Below are 17,006 nucleotides of genomic sequence, written 5' to 3'. Positions count from 1 at the left end.
AAATAACATAAAATAAAACAAAATAAAAGGAAAAAAAAGTTAATAAAAATAAATAAATGTAGAACAAAGAGAATTATCGAATACAAAATAAACATTTATGCGAAAAATCCTCGAAAATACACCTTCCCTTAGTTGGAAGATGTCTTCGTAGATTTTCCTCATAATAAAATTTCTCATTTTTTGTATATATAAAAAACATGGTGATTTAAAAAATAAGAGGGAAGTAATAATACCAATGTGCAAATAAATAGGCCTATAAATGAACTAAACGTTCAACGAACCGTTCATGAACCGTGCGGCGGGAAGTTCGTTTATGTATTAAATGAACGAACATGAACAAGATTTTGCGTTCGTTTAATTAAATGAACGAACATGAACAAAGGGCTTGTTCGTTCATTTACGTTCGTGAACGTTCGATTATATGTTCGTTCATTTATGTTCGTTCATTTATGTTCGAACAGATGACAAGTTGAATATGTTACGAAGATTATTGAAGTTGTTTGGATTTCAAGAAGATTGTTTTGTTGAACAAATTAACTTTAAGACTTTATTATGTTCATATAGCTTATTTATGATTTTATGTATGTTTTTGTCGTATTTGAACAAATTAACTCTAAAGTTGCAGGTTATATTAATGAAGTTTAAGTTGTTATTCTTGTTGTTTACCTTTTTTACATTCGGTTGTTGTGTTCGAATAAGTTTTTTTTTGTTGTTCGTTATGTTCGTTCGTTCGTGTTCGTTTATTATTTAAATGAACGAACATGAACAAGCTATATTCCTTAATGAACGAACATGAACAAAAAAAAATTTGTTCGCTTATTTATTAAATGAACGAATATGAACATACCTCCGTTCGTGTGCGTTCGGTTCGTTTACCGGCCTACAAATAAATAAAGGATCAAATTATAAAACATAAAAAATAGGAGCCAATAACAAAAAAAAATCAAATTTCACATATAGAGCATCAAGGATTAAAACAAACTGAAATAAAAATTACAGACCCTATTATGGAATAATTACAGAAATTAAAACTTAATGTTGGTCAAAACAGCAAGGACTAGCCTGGAAATAAAACCCAACTCAACACAAAGAAAAACTCAGTGACCAAAATGCATACATAATAAAGCATAAGACTTCAAAACCTAAATTACACCAATTTTAGTGCTGGCAAATACTAGGGACCAAATTGAAAACTGCATCAAATCAGCAGTAAAAATTATAAATGTTTAATGCATATAATAACATACATGAGGACTAAAATGACATGCGAAACAAATAAAGAAGTCGAAACAAAAGGAAAATAAAAGTTTCATTCATTGGTGAAAATAAAAGGCTTACAAACGAAAGGGACTAAATGTGATATTAACTCCTAAAGCCCAGAACACAGGATGAGTTTACAAAGCAATAAGGATCCACTATGGAATTAACCCAAAACTAAAAACACGCGGAACCCCTCTTATGCAAAACGGTGTCATTCTGATGCTAAAATATAACCCCTTTTAGGGTTCCATAAAACCCTCTTTATTCATTTCTTCACCCTATTCCCAGCCGTTCTTCCCCTTTTCTCTCTATCCTCTTCTCTTCGTGATACCCCCTCCCCGTCGAGCAAAGCAATCAAAGCCCAGGCCACCGTAAATCGGTGGCCACGGGTTAAAACAGTCGGTGAGAACCTCCTAAAACCCAACTCCTTACCACTGAGCCCCTAAATCCATCCCCAAAATCAACGAAAATCAAAACCTAGCTTCAAAGGTATGATCTTTACCTTCGGTTGTGGCTTTTAAGGCTCTGGTGAAGTTACCAAAGGTCGGATCTTCTCTAAAGGTTGCTCTATCTTATGTTCTTCCTTTTTTTCGGTTCGAAAATGAATAGTTTTCTTAGGTTTTTTCTCTCGATTTTTTTTATTGTTAAACAAAAATCTCTCGGTTCCTCTATTTTTTCTTTCTTATATGTACTTTTTTTCACCGAATCCCTATTCTCTCTATGGTTGCTTTGCTTATAATCCCCCTTGGTTGATGACTTGATGATATCTAGCAATATAGAATGGGTATTTCTGATTTTTGGGTAGGTTAAATCCCGTAAAAATCGGGATTTAGGTATTAAAAAATGAGTTTTTGATTTGCCATTGTTTCTACTGATTTGGGATGATTTGCTTTGTTGTAGATGATATTTTTCTTTACTGTGTGGCAGGTTGATGACGACGGCGGCTCGGGATGTCTCGGCGGCGGCTCACGCGCCGATCTGGAGGAGCGCATGCATCACACGTGCCGACGAGGGCTGTTCAACTTCACTGGCGGCAGCCGTTGATGATTTTAGGGTTTAAAACTCTAATTTGAATGGGTTCTCTTGTTGGGCTCGGGTCGGATTTGACCGGGTTTGGGTCAACAGCTGGGTCTTGGGAGATAGCTAGTGGGCTTGAATGTTGTAATTGGGCTTCTGTTGTAATCTATTTGGGCTTATAGTGGCCTGCAAAAGTTGTAAATTATATTTTCTCCACTTGACTCGATTCTGACCTGATTTTTTATGATAAAATTCAAACTTGATCTGACCTAAAATAACATATTTATTAAAAAAATTATTTAATAAAAATAATGATTTAATTAAAAAAATAATATAGAGAAATGTATTATTGTAATTATCCCTAAATATATAAGACAAAATTATATTTTTTTGGGTCGGATCAAATATTTTTTACTCTAAACTTGGATTCACCCTGAATCCAAAATTTTTGTTACAAAAGCCCGACCCAATCAATTTATATCGAGTCAAAACCTTTCGAGTTCGGGTTCCATATCCATTCCTAATTATTATATTATATATAATATTATATGAGTATTTTTTATACAGAACATATTTAGATCTTAAAATCTAAATCTAATTATGAACATCAAATTTTAAACTCTAAAATCATAAAAATTGAGGAAACCACTTGACATTTAAAAAAATCTTCACACAAAAAGTGTTCAAATTATATTGTTTTTTAAAGTATCATCTAAACTTTTTCGATCAATACAAACATTTAACGTTATAAACGTTATTATTTTAAGTGTTTTATTCATAACGACCGTTAAAATATTCCGTTAAGTGATACGCATCACATTTATATAATTTTAAATAAAGAATTAAATTATATATTTAAATAAAAACCATTTTGGCCGCAAATCCCAGCAAATACTAAATCCATTTGGGTGAATTTTGTGTTGGGATTAAATATCGACACTGTTGTTCATATCGAGAGGGAACATGGGCGAGGGCTTGGGAGGAGGAATTTGGAGGGGAGGAAACAAGTTGTAAAGGGGGAGAGGGAGGGAGAAAAATGGGAGGGAATTTTTTTTTTTTTTAAAAATAATATTTTTATTTTAAAATACGTAAATGACTTGAACTTCAGAGTTCAGTTTGCTGAAAATGTACATATATTTATAACCATTTCACAAAAGGCAATAGGATTACCCAAACTAAAACACAAGTTTTAGACTGAAAGATGAGTTCATAGGCCTAATGTTCCTACCGGTGCCGGATCGGAAAATTATTCTTCCGTTGTTGAGTTCCCGGCAGCACCTATATCAGTTAACACAACGGGACGTTTTCACTCCCGTGGTCGGGCGAGCCAGAGGGAACTTAGAGCCCGTAATCTCGAGAAATAATCATGTATAGCAAGCAGTGCTCGGGCCTACTGGCGGGTCGTCAATATCCGGTGAATTTGTTGTAGCGTTTGCTTCCGTAGATTGTCAGCCTGGTGATGTTGCAACTTATTAGAGAAAATTTATTTGCAAAAAGATAAAGGACGCCATTGATAGATCGACGAATGGCTGAAAAAACTTCCATATCAGACTTTCGGAACACGAAAGACCGGTTTTTGAATTCGCAATATTTACCAAAATCCTCCACAGCCCATAGTGTCTAGCATAAACTAGTATTAGCCTTCCAAGTTCGTATACAAAGTTTCATCTATTCATGCCAGCAGATACTAGTAAGTTATGTACATACGGTAAAAGTGGACGAAAAATAAAAACTACCTGACGGATAAAACCCTCGAGGGTCCCGAGCTTCCCCATGGCCATGGCCATCTGACCCATGTAGTTTGCCACATTCCCAGATGATCCTGACGACCCTAAAGATCCAGTCGACAATGTCTCGGCTAGAGACTGCTGCAACTCCTCCATCCCTTGAGATAATGCATCTTCAGCCTGTTGGGAGGATTGCTGCAAGTTGCCAATTCCAACCAGCTGTTGCTCTGTCAAAGGCTACAATTGGCTTACGAGAAGCTGCGAGAATAAACATCGAATTCAATGATGATGATGAGATATGCAGAAACCAATTACAAACTGAATATACATACATGGATATGATTCATGTATATACATCTCGATCCGAAAAGCAGAAAATTTTCAGCCAAAACTTAGATTAGGCTCCTTGTATCAAATATGATTCTAAAATCAGAACAGGAAATAAATCTATCATTTATTTAGCCTGATCTTACTTCATCTTCAATTAGCATTGATTCAAGATAAGGATATAATGATCCAACAAAAGTTATACCGTGGTCTTCAATACGATCTTTCATTTACGTCAACGGGAACTCATGTTTTAAACATAATCCCAGCAAATTGAAATATGAATCGCAACAGGATACTGTGTATAAACATAACATATAATCCATAAGTTATTTTCTACGTATTTTTCAGAAAGCATATTTTATCATAATCTTGATTTCAAGATATCCACAAGTTATTGCATAATTATTTTCTAAACCGAAATGGCTAATCCTAGTATACCTTACTGATCACCTAGTCGTTCGAGACGGAAACTCAGCCAATGTACAATACCCAATACAACCACACTCCACGAATTCAAAATGCATGTTTTTGTGATATAGGAGATGGCACTGGTTAGTTTGATATATGTATACTGACCTGTACTATTTAATTGACTGCATATCACTTATCAACTATGCTACTCAGACCCGGGTGTATAACTCCGATACAGGTAAGTGTCCGAGATAGGAATGATAAATTCTTTTCCTTGTATTTGGAGGGTTTTTGGAGTGCCATATCCTCATGCCGATGTCCGATATGTTCCGAACATGGGTGTCCGGTGTGAGTATTTCATAAACGTGAGAGGGAGATCGAAAAGGAGAGGACAAAGCTCTGGAAACGGAACAGGCGAGCCTTCACCAAACGTTTGCTGGCCGGATTGAGACAGCATGGTAATTTCCATCTCTTTGAGCGTTCTAATATGAACGATGTTCTGGTTGCCTTGGCCCGTGAGGCAGGTTGGATAGTTGAGGCTGACGGCTCTACTTACAGGAACTCACCTTCGCCCCAAAAACAGCAACAGTTTAGAGTTAATCCAACAAGGTCGGGTGAAAATCCTTTATCAACAGGGCGTTTGATAAATTGCTCTGTTAAAGCTACTCCAGACTGTCCAACTGTTGTTAGGACAGAAAACAACGGAATGTCTTCTTCTCAAGGAGGGAGACAAAAGATCGGAAAGAATTCTGTAGTACGGGCCACAACAGCTCGACCGACCGCTGATATTGATCTTGATGGTACCAAGGAGAGCACCACGATAGGGTACTCCTATGATAAGTTTTCCGATGTTACGAGAAGGAGAAGAAATGGGTTTCAAAATTGGTCGAAGGATGGTCATCCAAGAACCGGAAATGGGATCAGAAATGGTTGTTATACGATTTTTATAGAAAACCTTCCAGAGGCGATCCATTGGAAGAGACTTGGGTCTATTTTTGGCACACATGGGCGAGTTATTGATGCATTCATTCCTAAAAAAAGAAACTTGAAAGGGATCCGATTTGTGTTTATTCGCTATGCAACAATTGAAGAAACTATGATAGCGATTTCAAAGATGAATGGTAATTATATTTACGGTAGTAAAGTTAGAGTCTCTTGGGCTAAATATAATCCACGACAGTCTTTCTAGAGGAAGTCCTCCACTATTGTTCACAGTAAGTATGCGAGGGAAGATATTTCGAGGAATAAAATCTTTGAAGTTGAGGGCGTAGTGGACGAAGATAAACTACAAGTATTGAGCAATTGTCTTGTGGGGTGGTGCAAGACCTTTATCAAAATTGGTAATCTTGCTAACCAAATTCAAGCCAAAGGATTAGTTAGTTTCACGTTAATGAGAGCTGCTGGTAATGTAGTTCTCATGGTTTTTGAAGACTCTGATTTGTTGAGAAGGGTAAAGGATGAAAAGTTAGACGCTTGCAGAATGGTTTTCTAGAGTGGAAACTTGGTCTGAGAGCCTAGTGGTGGAGTGCCGGCGCGTATGGTTAGTTTGCGAAGGTATCTCTTTTTACGCTTGGAATTAGGATACTTTCAAAAACATTGCCACTAAATGGGGCAAATTAATAGCAATTGACAACAATTGTGAGTTTCCATCGTCTTTTGATAGGGCTAAAATTCAAATACTCAAATGATAAAGGGAGTATTGATGAGTCGTTGGAGTTGAAGGTTGGTGATATTTCATTTAATGACTTCTTGGTGCATGAAGTTGATCCTTCCTTCAAACCTAATTCATGGGTCCCTGAAGATTGCGATATTACATTAGAACTTGTTCCTCCTATTGGAACGTGTTGATTCGGCAACTGTTTTTCAGAGGTGTTTTTAGTTTGGGGTTGTAATTGTTGGTTTTTATTTTGCTTTGTTATCTTACATCTTGAGGTGTATTTTGAAATAGGGTTATTGTCTCAGGTCTTTTTGTTTGAAGATGTAAGATTTCTAGGTGATATGGTTTGTAATGGTGTATATTCCCGTATGAGGAATCGGTGTTACCACATGTACTTGGTTTACTATTTAATAAAATATGAGGCACTCTTTTCTTCCTTCCTATGTTCTTCAACATACTCCTACGTATATGGAAGAATACGAAGGGAGTTTTTAATGAGTCCTCCAACTTCTATAAAAAAAATAAGAAAACGAAGAGTCAGAGCAACATGGCCAGGTCTTAGAAAATGAACATGGTTCTGTGACTCCTACTTTTAGATTTTTGGATAAAGTAGCCATTCAAAGGACTCGGACTCCAACTCATACACAAATCTTTTCTGTTCATGCAAGATAGCTAGCATTCCGTTGCTTCAATGAACCACTCCGAAAAACAAGACTCGTACTACAGTCACTCGAAGAAAAGTTTACCAATAACGAGATTAAAAGACCGAACCATTACCATTTCCGCTCGTTGAATGACTTTGATCTCCAGAGCTTGATATGAAGATACCCTGTATGTTAGAGTAGCACGTGATTGAATAAAAAAATTAATAAACGGCATACACAGTCCGTGCAGTGATGGACCAAGTCAAACCTGCTGCCTTGCACGCTGAAGCTCCTGCTCCAGTTGTGTCAACTTCAAACGACTACTCTCCAGCTGTTGCACATATGCCTGTGGGAGAAAAATCGATAATGCGCCTCAATGTAGGAGATTCGATTTGATATCCATGTAAAATAAAGCGTACCAAATGATCTCAAGCAAGATGCATCAGATTTTGAGAGCAGAAGTACAAAACAAACGGGAAAAGACCTACCTTCTTTCTCAATCGACTTTTTCTAGCAGCCTCACGATTTTGAGCAAGTCTACGAAGGGTCTGTATGATACAATATTATCAACAAAAGGTCACCGATATGACCAAATCATTACTAGCTATTATCCATGCAAATAAGAGAAATTATCTGACCTTTTGATCCAAATTACCCTTGGATCTGTCACTAGAATCAGAAACCGCCGCAAGAGCACTAGATTTTCCTCTATTGAACTGCAAGCGGTAAAATGTCAGACTTGCAACAGGTCAATTAACAACAACAGAAACAAAAACGAGCCTGCTACATGAGCTAGGGCCTAGGCTATATGGATCATATTGCACAAATGTGCTCAATTAGAACCACAACAATACCATTTAAACTATCCAAAAAGGATTTATTAAATTAAAAGTGCAGGGATACAAAATAAAGCATACCCTCTGACTTCTTTCATCGGTATCTGCATCTGTCGAGATATCAGTCTTCGGACTACTATCAGCCATATTGGATTCTCCCCAGTTCTCCGTATTACCACTTGATATCGAGACCAGATTCGTTTGTTGACTGTTTTCTAACTGCAACCTTGGAGATTGAGTTTGGTAAGTGGACGAATATTTAAAAATGAAGTTTGAGTCTGTTTCAGTCAATAAGGAGAAGAAAATTATATTACTGAACAGTACAAAAGAAAGCTAATTACATGATTAAGACAAGCAAAATCCACCTCATCCGAATTGCCAATAAGGTTACGATCAGAAGAAATTTCTTGGCGACTTACGTTTGCTGAATCAAATACAATGTCTGCTTATTTTAAAAATATTTTTCTTTACAAAACAAAATATTTTTAAAGATGATTGCTTCAATTATGATTTTTAAGGATTAGATTACTGAATGCATACTTGCACTCAGGTTAACAGCATCCTCTAGGCAAAATCCAATGGATTGGTCAAATGTCTCGAAATTTGAAGCAGGGAACGGATGGATCGTTCTTCCTTCACTGCAGCTGAAAATCAGATTTACAAGATGTAACCAGAAAAGCAATGGCATCCAACTGAATTAGATAGCCTAAACCAACCTAACCAAACCGACTAAAAGTCCATTGGTTAGGTTGGTTAATCAACTAATTTTTTTTTAAAATAAAAATATTTTAAAAGAAATAAATTATTAATTAATATTTAATATATTTAAAATATTTAAAAATAGTACATATAAGTTGGTTAATTTGGTCAATTTAGTCATGAAATTTTATAACCGAAACTGACCAAAAAACCCCATCTTAATGGAACCTCCAACCAACTAAACCTACTTGCCCAATTAAACTGAAACCGACTAAACCGATTGACTCAGTTTTGTTGGTTTTTTCGGTTAGAACATATAATTGCTCTCCCCTAAAGGCAAGGCAAAACACTAAACCAATTGGCTCAGTTTTGTTGGTTTTTTCGGTTAGAACAGAGAATTGCTATCCCCTAAAGGCACAGCAAAACACTAAACCGATACAATGCAATGCCATCAAAACATTTGTTTCACAGTTGTAGAGAGAAAGAAGAGTAAATTCTCGACAAATATCAAATCTGAGTTAAGAGACCCACCGTTCCGAAATAACTTCATTAAAACACAGAATCTTATTTGAGCATAGTTCTTATCATAGAAAGTATCTTTTCTCATGGCAATCACCAAGGCTGAGCATCTCTAGCTACCAAAGCATTAATTATCTACACTCCCTTACGACACAAAAGAAATCCCTACCTACTACATGTTCAAATCAATAATGTTAAGATTTGGTGTTGATAAAACATTATATTAAATGAACGGAAGATTTATTCTAAGAACTCCAGTGAATCTTAAGCGGTAACAACATTTGAATACATAATATGAAATGCTGAGAAGATAAAGGCAATCGAATACAGGAAGATAAAGAATACAACTATGAAATTGATCATTTATAAGTGAACCATAAGCTGATAGATGATCGATACCATAATTAGAGGGAGTAGCTGGGGAATTTACAGTACGTTGGTAATCGGTAACGGTGAGTCAAAACCTGGAATCCCATTTGCTGCTTTGTTCTCATCTTTTTCTCCATAGACCGATGTTCTACACTACATGCATCGTGATCGTACTTCTTTAATACCCCTAAAACATATTAAAACGGTGCGTGAAATGAACTGAAAGAAGTATAACCACCTTCTTTTGGAAAGATAGTAACAGAACAATATGAAGGAAAAAATAAACAGGGGCGGACACAATAAAAATTAATCCAGAACCAGCTAACAATATGAGTGACTGGGAGAGCAAACCAATGTCAACAGTTTCCTATCCAAAATGACAGTGAAATGCTCTCCGATAACCATAGAATGCCAAGAACACTACAAAAGAAATTACCTAGTCACAGGAAAAATAATGTCAATCATGATTCAAATAAAAAATCGACCAATCCCCACAAGCCAGTCGAAAATACCAACTGGATGAAACTAACAAAAGAAAAAATAGAGCCAAAACTATCCACTAGACGATGCCAAAAAACCAATGTCAATCACGTTATAAAGCTCTCAGAAATTAGGCATCCGAGAGAGCAAAACAGTTCCCCATGTCTAGATAATCCTTTTAGATTATATCCCTCTTATTAAGGTTCAGATACACAACCAAGCAACAATAAAAGATGAAGATCTCAAGAAGAACATGGATTAGATTGTCCGACATTCTTCGAAAAGAATAGTACTGCTTGTTAACAAGAAAACTATCAAATTTTCGGTTTTCTTCCTAGTGTCAACAGTCAACACAAGATCCGACAATCCCCAAACCAGAATTTGACAAAAATAAGAACCACGCAAGTAAACGGAGAAAGTACAAAAAGTTACGAATAAGTTGCCTAATCAAGTCAACAAAAAACAGACACGCTTTAATACCAGACTTCTAGACCATTTGAATAGTACATGAATTCAACAGTCAAAAGCACCAGAAATAGAAAAATAATAACACAAACTTACATCGAAGATCGTTACATTTTCATGCAGCAACAGACACACAAATTCTAAGAAAGAATAGCCCATGATTGCAAAGCAAAACTACACAAAAATGAATGTGCAAGCAATGAATACAAAACCCAAAGTTCAGAAGCTTAAATATTTAACAATTTTCAAAAGTTTTCCCCAGCAAGCAATGCAAAAGAACAAGCCAGAATCCTACAGAAAGTAGATCTAGATTGCACAAGCAAAGAATATAACCAAATTAATGGCATATAACATAAATCACAAAAGCCCTAAAATATAGAGCTTTGAAGAAAGAAGAACACATTACCAAGCCAAAGTTTTAGCAAACATTTTTTTAGAAAAAAGGTAAACTTCTAAAGATCAAACACTAAGCTAAAAATACCCATACGCCAAAATCACTAAAAAAAACGTGTTAGGGAAACTCTCGAAGATCCAAAACAAAAATCACACAATTTGAGTTTAAAAACACCTAAACCCATAAGCAAAGAGCCATGGAAATTCATAAAATGGCAAAAAGAAACAATTTTTCCAACCCCCATGCTCAAAAAAGGGTTAAAATCTCATACCCACCACTTTCTTATATTTTTCAAAAACACAAACAGTAAACATCCCATAGTAATAATTGGAAATGATTATTTTAAAACGGAGCAGAACTTGAAAGATTAGAAGCAGAAAATCTCACCCGGTGAAATATTTTTTGATGAAAAATTGTATTTGATTGTCAATATTTACTCGGTTGGATAATGATATTCCAATCTCTAGACGCCCTCGACCTTTCCTAGGATAAATCTTTCCACTTTCCAAGAACTAATGATATTTTAAGTGTTTTTTTTAGCGTAACTTTAATGAGGTTTGACATTATTTTTTTGGGATTTTTTTCTACTTTGATGTAACACAGTATCAATAAGGACAGCCAATCTTTGATGAATTGTGCTGTGTAATAACCCAGCTTTGGGTTTGAACCCTCCTATTGTTCCTACTTCGTACACCTCTTTATTTATTTTATTGTTATTTTAAAATTTACCTTTAAAGATGGCTTAAGTATAAAATAAATGTTTAAATTATATTTTATATATTTAAATGTTTCAAGTTTATTTTATTTAAAATATATAGTTAACGTTTTTAATCATTTTAATGTCCATCTATTAAAAAATTGAAATCTATCTTTACTTGACACATAATTTGATTTACATATTTTTTAAAATTTTACTGTAAAAAAATTAAATTTTTTAAATTAAAAAAACTAGATTTATTTAATTTCTCACTAAAATCATAAACTCACAAAAGTGATATCCCTAACCTAAAATTCGTAAATCCATCCTTATCGTTGCTGCAACAATGGAGTCTCCTCCCGTAACACTTAGTTTATGTTTCATTAGTTCATCATCTGTCGTTTGATTGAAAATTTTCATGTTTGATGTTCAATGTTTGACATTCAACTGACATGTTATTCGTTGATTTCTAGTGATGAAAGAGTATAACAACCGATAATAGAGGTCAGATAGTGAGATGGATGGGCAATGACAATTTATTTAATCGTGGTAAAAGATAGAATTAGAGTTTCATGAATTTAGGGTTTAGGAGTTTAAGTATTTCAGAATTTCTAAATTAAAATTTTAAATTATTTTTAAAAATAAATACTAAAAAATATATTGTGTGTCTCTCATTCATATTTTTAATAAAATAAAATGTTAGACACTTACTTTGACAAAACCAATTAATATCTATTTTCATAAAAATAAAATATTAAACAACATTAACTAAAATTAACTTTGTGCACTTAAATAAAAATGTATAATTTATATTTTTTAAATTAATATTTAAAGATTTTTTTATAGTTGACATAAAAATTAAATATACATTTAAAGAATTAAATATTTGAAATAAATATTTTTATAAAATTAATATTTAAGGAATGGTTACTGTTTAAATTTAAATTTTATTTATTATTTTAAAACTACATGTTTCATAATCTAATAATAAAATTTATACCATAGGTAAGTGATAATATCGTATTACATTTTTAATCTTTAAAATTTTATAAAATTGTATTTAATAAAAAACATTTATAAAAATTTATTATAAATTCATAAAGATAGGAAAAAAATACATATATTTAGTTTTTTATTTAAAAAATAAGTTAAAAAGTCTCAAACTTTACATGTATTTAATGACAAACACACATTTATTTGAATAGTTTTAAGAAAAAAATTACTCAAATTAGATAAAATAGAAAAAGGAAAAAAAAAAAAGGAAATGGTGAAAGTGAGAGTGAATTACCTTAATTTTTTTTATTCAAATGAAAGAAGTAAATAATCATTTGCTTCATATCAATTGGATATCAAGAAATTGAAAATAAAACGATATAAGTTTGGTATTTTACTTGTCATATATTTTATTAAGATGTCGTGAAATAAAATGATTTCAACATGAACTGCATTAAATCTATCTCAAATCATGAACTTTTCATTTAAATTGGATAGCTATAATATCTTGTTATAGATCATATTTTACTTGTAGGGTCAAATATGATTTTATCTGCTGTCAATGTATTAATTGAACTAATAATGTCGCACACAAAGAACGAATAAGAATGGTTGTAATTATCTCTCAATAATAATTTAAGATAATTAGATTGCTTTAAATTATGATGCCAAAATCCAAGCAACCCATTTGCTTAAGAATCCGAATGAAGCTCTCTAGCCAATCCTCAATAATGGTCATCTTAGTCTTTCTAATCCCTTCAAAATCTTTAGCCCCTAGAACAAGCAAATGCTCTAACGACAAGCCATAATCGGTTCAAGCATAGAAACGGGCACGATATTATGCACCACACGACGAAAGACACTAATTATCTCTCTGGTTAACAAATTAATCAGAGAATTCTGCTACGGAGCAAGTAGTAGAACATGCATCATCTGGGGTATTCAATAAAGCACGAGGTAGCGACGTTGCAGAATAAAAACTAAACTAAACTACACAATTAAACTAAATAAGAGTGAGAGAATCACCAAAAGCAAAACCTGCAAAAAATTCAAACTATTGAGGCAATACGGTTCACATACCTGACCCTGAGATACATGTATTTATACATTAAATTGACTCTAATTGTAACATTCTAGACCCAGCCTATGCGAAACGACTAGATCTAGCGGATTACAATAACATTTTTCAATAAATTTTCAAATACTTTAAAATCATCATTATCTTTAAAATAATAATAATATTAAAACCCAAATCAAGTGATAGAAAACATGAAATATAACAAGTCAAATAAAATATTCATACAATAGAGGTGATGTAAAATACGTCATAAAACCAGTGTATCAAAATGATAGGCACATGCCACCAAAATATTACAACAAAAATATACTATAAAGAATGTGTCAATCCTCTAAGTGTCGGTTCTAGGGTGACTATCCAAAATATCTGAAAAGGAAAAGATGGAGGAATGAGCTAAGGAGCTTAGTGTGTTCCAACAATGCAAAGTAAAACATACAGATAATTTTAAAAACAGTTCAATTTTATAAAATGAAAGTAGCAGTACAGTTTTTTGTAAAATCACAGAGTTACCCTCAAACCTTACACCAAATGTAGTTCCCCATAATTGCATTCCATAAGGATTTACTCTAGGCCCATAGGATCTAGGTGCCAACCTAAGGGAGCACATTGGGTTTATAAGGATTTACCCTGACCGAAGCGTATGAGTCACCTGAGGGGAGTTCCTCAGGTCCATAAGGATTTACACAATGCACAAAGCAAAGATACCACCCTATGGGTGCGTCATAGGGTCCATAAGGTATTACCACTACCCCAATTGGTCCTAGGACCCCACCCAAGGTTCGCCTTAGGTCCATAAGGAATTACCAACTTGATCGGAGCTGAACCTCCAGAGCTTCCAGAGTATATCCCAGAACCCCAGTGAAAATAATTTCAGATAATACTAGTAAATCATAAAATTAGAGGCTAGACATTTTCAGTAAATAGTAGCCAAAGAACATTTACCAGTCAAACAAGAATCTAAAATCAATCAAACAAATATCATAGATTCAGGAAATCAGTAAACCGAAATCATAATTTTTAATCATCTAAATCAGTCATGTTTCCAAAACATATACAACATTCATGTGCACATGTTAATTCAGACATATATTTAAAAACATATATATAACACACAAGGAACACACCTCCCAAAAACGGGTCGGTCTGAGAGATCTATTGAGCCTCGATCTCGCTATGAGCAAAATTAGTACACGACCCTAAATCATATCAGAACAGTGTTACTATTAGAATAATATACTGAATAGAGTATTTAATAGAGTTGCAAAATTATACGAATAATCACGACTCATATGGTCGGACGAAACAAGAGGTACTAGGTTGAGCAGTCGACGGGTCGGGAGAAACATGGGTACCTACCATAACCAAAGTCGTAATCAATTCTTTTCATTTATTTATTTTACTTAAACAATTTAATGAAAGTATCTATACAAGTTTGGATTCTGATGTCAATTTTGGAGGCTTTCAAGTTAGAATTTAGCAAAATAGACTTCGGATTCGGACTCATGACGTCAAAAAGCATAAAATATGACTTTTCAAAAATTTTAACTTTTTGATCAAAATCAATCCTAATCAATGGTATGGGTCAAAATCAACACTTCAGTCAAATTTAACATGTCAGACCGGTTTGAGTTGACTCTGTGTGAGTTAACCCAGTTGACTCGGTTCGAACATTGACTGGTTCGGTCCAGGACAAACCAATTCAATTTGGTATGGTCTAACAAGTCGGTTCAAAGGGTTTTGGGCTGGAGGAGTTTGACCACGAGCACTGGCGACACTTGCGGTGGCAATAGGGGTGAGAGAAGGCAGTCGATTACTCACGATAAAATCAAACACCAAAATCAACCCAAAATCAATCCAATAATCAAACTAAACATCATAAAGCAAAGGGAAAATTGAATCGACATTACCCTCAATAGAAGACAATGATTGGACGACGATGAGGTAACGGATCCCAGTGGGTTTTAGTTGAAAAGAGATAAGGAGTCCAACGACAGTAGCAGTGAGGCGAGCAGGAGTCATGATCAACACAAAATGGCAAAACAGTGGCGGCGATAGAGATTCTTTGACAAAGCTTTGATGGTTGATTAGTTGCGAATGACGACCCTAAACGGGGCGAGGCTGGTCAAGTTTTGACCGGGCTGGGATGGTGAGTCGATTGGTGGCGATGACCCGACCTACAGATGCCTATGGTGGCCAGAATCAGACAGAGACAAAAGCATGGTTTTTTAGGTTTCGATGATCTTTCACCAAGTTCTCCACGTCAATCGGCGGTGTTTTTTGGGAAATAACCAGAGAGGTTTTGATCGAACAACGATGAAACTCTAGTTGGTACCGATAATGTCGATCATGACTAACGGTGGATGAAGGAATGATGGTGGACGGTGGTGAAGAAAGGGTTAACCGATATGGGGATTTTGGGTTTTTAATTTTCTAGGGATTTGATTCAATCGGGGAAGGCAATTTGGGAAAGTTTAATATTAGAATTTTTTATAATCAAATAAATAATGCTTTAGCCTAAACTGCTAAAGCATGACCACAAATTATAGCAATAAATGGGTTTAAAACCCCACGACTACAAAACTCACCAAATCCATTTTTATTTTTCTTTACAGGTATACGGTAGGAAAATTCTAGCCCAGATCCTTGGACTTTCTAAATCTTTCGAGAACTATCCTCAAGTTTTTAAAGTTTAAGGATTTGGTCCCCATAATTAATTAAATAAGATTAAATTAAAATTTAAATAAAATGAAGGTGTTACAACTCTCCCCTTAAAAGAATTTCATCCTCAAAATTTACCTAAGTCGAACAGATGCAGAACCTAGGTCTCTAATGAATCCTTCAAAATCGAATCCCAGGTATTCTATCTATGATAATATATAATCTCGCTAGAATCACAACTGTAATGGTATTAGTTATTTCAACATACTAAATCAGAATATTAGGGTCTCGGGATAAAGGGTTCGAAATCTTGGAATAGACGAGGTCATTATTCAGAAATAATGCTAAGAAACATAAATAGAAATAAATATAAATGCAGAAGGCTCGAGTTATCTCAATCATCAAAACCTCTAGTGGCATAGACAAAAGCATGATGTCTCGCTGGAGTCAAAGATGGTCCTCCGTTCTACTATGATCAGGCTATACCTTAAAAGTTCTAGAAGCAAATCCAGAAGTCCTACCCTGATTATGACTCCTAGCTAGGGTCTAAACAGAAGCTTGGGAACGGGCAGAGGTTAGAGTAGATATACGCTCAAAAGAGGTATGGTGGGAACAATTCCTAAGGAAATGCTCACTAGACCCACACCGATAACATGTACCCATCTTTTTTCGACACTTCCCTCCATGTCAACTACCACAAAACTCACAACTCGACATAGGAGAGAAGCATGAAGAGTCACCTCGACTAACTGCTAAGGGAGGAGGGGACGCA

At 34.6% G+C, this 17,006-nt stretch overlaps 2 long non-coding RNA genes and 1 pseudogene across 2 annotated transcripts; 1 reads left to right on the top strand and 2 right to left on the bottom strand.

The window, feature by feature from the left end:
• The first annotated feature begins 1,536 nt into the window (after positions 1-1,536).
• On the top strand, positions 1,537-2,498 carry LOC120156170. Its single transcript, XR_005519041.1, has 2 exons — positions 1,537-1,821; positions 2,188-2,498. It is a non-coding gene; the product is annotated as an uncharacterized LOC120156170 (long non-coding RNA).
• Positions 2,499-3,425: 927 nt separating this feature from the next.
• Positions 3,426-10,868, bottom strand: LOC120156231 (annotated as a pseudogene).
• A 2,883-nt stretch (positions 10,869-13,751) lies between these two features.
• Positions 13,752-16,061, bottom strand: LOC120156144. The gene is made up of 3 exons (XR_005519036.1): positions 15,484-16,061; positions 14,701-14,772; positions 13,752-13,942 (listed from the first exon to the last, which is right to left on the bottom strand). It is a non-coding gene; the product is annotated as an uncharacterized LOC120156144 (long non-coding RNA).
• Between the last annotated feature and the right edge of the window lie 945 nt (positions 16,062-17,006).

The sequence above is a fragment of the Hibiscus syriacus genome, unplaced genomic scaffold (assembly GCF_006381635.1).
Source record: "Hibiscus syriacus cultivar Baekdansim isolate YM2019G1 unplaced genomic scaffold, ASM638163v2 tig00111213_pilon, whole genome shotgun sequence".
Taxonomy (NCBI): domain Eukaryota; kingdom Viridiplantae; phylum Streptophyta; class Magnoliopsida; order Malvales; family Malvaceae; genus Hibiscus; species Hibiscus syriacus.
Note: the sequence above shows the minus strand (reverse complement) of the source record. Positions and strands in the feature narration are given on the sequence as shown.